The sequence below is a fragment of the Anolis carolinensis genome, chromosome 2, assembly GCF_035594765.1.
Source record: "Anolis carolinensis isolate JA03-04 chromosome 2, rAnoCar3.1.pri, whole genome shotgun sequence".
In the NCBI taxonomy this organism is placed as follows: domain Eukaryota; kingdom Metazoa; phylum Chordata; class Lepidosauria; order Squamata; family Dactyloidae; genus Anolis; species Anolis carolinensis.
In genome coordinates this window covers 218,941,513-218,945,217 of record NC_085842.1, presented here as the reverse complement: position 1 = coordinate 218,945,217, position 3,705 = coordinate 218,941,513, and the positions used below count along the sequence as shown (strand labels likewise).

The 3,705-nt window shown below is 38.0% G+C and overlaps 1 long non-coding RNA gene across 1 annotated transcript; it reads right to left on the bottom strand.

Moving 5' to 3' along the window:
* Nucleotides 1-296: 296 nt before the first annotated feature.
* Nucleotides 297-3,465, bottom strand: LOC134296545 (uncharacterized). The gene is made up of 2 exons (XR_010003335.1): nt 2,438-3,465; nt 297-630 (listed from the first exon to the last, which is right to left on the bottom strand). It is a non-coding gene; the product is annotated as an uncharacterized LOC134296545 (long non-coding RNA).
* Between the last annotated feature and the right edge of the window lie 240 nt (nt 3,466-3,705).

Genomic DNA, 3,705 nt, shown 5'->3' with positions numbered 1-3,705 from the left:
ATAATGTACAGAATGGCAAAGTTACTGCTTCATCTCATTTTGACCATCTTTAGTAGCCCATCTTGCAAACAAATTTCAAGAGAAAGCAGCAACAGGGCTTCAATGTAACTAGCAATACATGACATTTGCTACAGTGTCAAAATATGAAAGAAGACACCCTCACCGAATGAAGAAACACACGCACATCATCCAGTTTCACCGTAAAGAGGTTATCCTATAATAAAATAACTAAAGTACCCATGAGGACCTAACACTACTGAGTATTATTTGACTCAAAATACAAATACAATGGCAGCTCTGAAGAAGGCACAACAGCTTTAATACTCCCAAACCCTTGTTTACTTTCCCCCGAGACAGAGAGCGGGATGGTGGGTCAGCAGGACTCACACATTTTGACTGGTATTTATTGACTCTGAATCTCATGCTGACAGACAGACGGACAGGCAGACAACAGTTCCCGTTACAGTGACTTCATTCTCTTTGCTTTCCTTGCCTCCAAGTTCTGGCACCTCTGACATCCTTTCTGCGCAGCCACTGCTCCAGCTTCTGCAGAGGATGGGAGCGGCCTCTCATTCCTTGATGCTGGAAAATCCTCTGACACTGAGGCTGGAATGCTACCCACCTTCACAGCTGCATGAAGTGGAGAAACACAAATAATGTAACTTATCTGCCAAGGTTAACACATTGCAGTGCCCCACAGGGTTTCCCATAGGATCTAGACAACCATATGTATGTGAACTGGGCTTGTGTTCACGGACTAAAAAAAATCATATTCCCCTCAAAGTGCTTTGATCCCGACTCTTTGCATTTGTGACAATTATTTTGCAATATGTTTCTTTGGGATTTAAACCGTTTCAAAAAGCCTTACCTCTTAACCCAAGGTTTTGCAGAAAATCTGGACTTGGAGGCATGTGGTCTATCCTAGAGATAATATTGCTTTGCCGTGTTTCTCGGCAGAGAAGTTATGGGCAGAACTGATTGGTGGGAGGTTGAATTTATTTTTGGAAAAAGAAAGTTCATGTGTGCAGATATTCACATACCAATCGATTAGTTTTAATGCACAGAAACAGAAAATATGTTTATTCACATGCACGATGGGGAAAAAACAGTATCCACAGCCTTGTGGACAAAATTAATGTGAAGGGATGGATAGATATGGGCCATCCCTAACAACAAAGTAAAATTGTCGGGGGGGGGGGGGAATGACTGACCAGTATTCAGTATTGAGTGGGTTGGGTTGCTGTGAATATTTTGAGCTGTATGGTTGTGTTCTAGCAGCATTCTCTCCTGACGTTTCACCTGCATTTGTGGCTGGCATCTTCAGAGGTTTTGTTGGCAGTGAAGCAAGTGGAGTGTACTGTATATATACAGTACAGTAAAGTCTCACTTATCCAACATAAACGGGCCAGCAGAATGTTGGATAAGCGAATATGTTGGATAATAAGGAGGGATTAAGGAAAAGCCTATTAAACATCAAATTAGGTTATGATTTTACAAATTAAGCACCAAAACATCATGTTGGACAACAAATTTGACAGAAAATATGTAGTAATTACTGTATTTACGAATTTAGCACCAAAATATCACGATGTATTGAAAACATTGACTACAAAAATGTGTTGGATAATCCAGAATGTTGGATAAGCGAGTGTTGGATAAGTGAAACTCTACTGTATCTGTGGAATGTCCATGGTGGGAGAAAGAACCCTTGTCTGTTTAAAGCAAGTGTGAATGTTACAATGTTAGAATTAGCATTTGAGTAGCCACGAAGTTTGCAAAGTCAATCAGTGATGGTATCTGAATAGAGGTAGCCTGGGCTTTGTTGCCTGGAGGCATCCTCTGTTTGGGGCGGGTGGTGGTGGTGGTGGTGGTTAACTGGCTCTTGATTGCTTGTTGACTGGAGTTCTCCTGTTATGTGCCTTGGATAATGCTCCTCACTAAAATTTTGAAAAGGCTCATCATTCCACAGAGAAAAAAAATTGGAATTTTCTCATTTAAGAATGAATGAAAAGAAAAAAGGGAGAGAAGAAAGAGAAATCTGCATACCCTTCAAAACTAACCAATATATATTTTAGCATGCACTGCTATGGATATTAATCTACTTCCTCAGATGCAATGACAAAGGAAGTGGACTGATACCCACAAAAACTTATGCTCAAATATAAGGGGTCCCATTAATCCTTTTTCCTCTCCTTCTTCACACTTGTCCTCCTGGCTTAACAATCTAGCAGAAATACATCTTTGGCTCCTTCTACACTTCTATATAGCCCAGATTACCAAAGCAGATAATTCAGGTTATCTGATTTGAACTGGATTATATGAGTCTATACTGCCAGATAATCCAGTTCAAATCTGATAATCTGGATTTTCTATGGTAGTGTAGAAGAGGCCTTTGAGAACAACAGGTTTCATTTAAAAATAAAGAAGCTGCACCTACTCAAGACCTTGGACCACAAGAAGATCCAAACAGGATATTAGAGGCAAAGATGAAGTACTTTGGTCACATAATGAGAAGACAGGAAAGCCTGGAGAAAATAATGATGCTGGGGAAAACAGAAGAAAAAAGGAAGAGGAGCCGACCAAGGGCAAGATGGAGCTAGGGATGGCCACAGACGACAGGGAGCTCTGGTATGGGCTGGTCTATGAGGTCACAAAGAGTCGGAAGCGACTGAACAATTAAATAACAACAACCAACAACTCATCCCTCATCTCCTTCTTTGGTTAAATGGGCACAGAATTTTGACCACAGTATAGAATTAGAGAAATGGGAAAATGTAGCAGAAGGGATCTTCATTAACATTATTGAATAATCTTGAAGAGAATCTCTATAGAATGATGTTTAAATAGTAAATGTTGGAAATGTGAAAATCATGAAGAGTCATTATGTGGTGGACCTGTAAAAAGTAAACAAAATAAATTAGTTCTGGAGACAAATTCAATAAATTCTTAAAACACGAATCAATTTCAAGCCACTACTCATATTACTAGGACTGTCGGATGATCAAATAAATCAAATAAAAGAGAAAATACTGCACTACATGTTAACAGTAGCAAGAACTCTACTTGCTCAACAAGACAGAAAAATCAACTAATGAAGATTAGACAGTGAAGATGAGGGAACTAAGAGAAATGGGCAAGTTAACAACATTCACTGGACACATTCTTGAAATAACAGAAACCTTTTTATGAATATATATCTGAGGGAGAGGAAGAGGAGAGATAAACTATTGGAATACAGATTTGTTAATGTAAAAACAAGTAAATTATTTGCTGGATAGAAGAAGGAAGAAAAAATGTTAAATTATAGTGAAACTGACAAAAGGGAAGCAGGAAATCCTCTTTTAAAACTGATTTAGGTATCTATATTATTATTTTAGAGTTATATGTAATTAGAGTAGGGACACACAGTTGTAGGAAAAAATTATCATTTATGTAGTTGGTGTTCATGTGTGTGTGTGTGTATGTATATATATGTATATATATATATATATACACATATATATATATATATATGTACAGTAGAGTCTCACTTTTCCAAGCTAAACGGCCGGCAGAAGCTTGGATAAGCGAATATCTTGGATAATAAGGAGGGATTAAGGAAAAACCTATTAAACATCAAATTAGGTTATGATTTTACAAGTTAAGCACCAAAACATCATGTTATACAACAAATTTGACAGAAAAAGTAGTTCAATACGCAGTAAT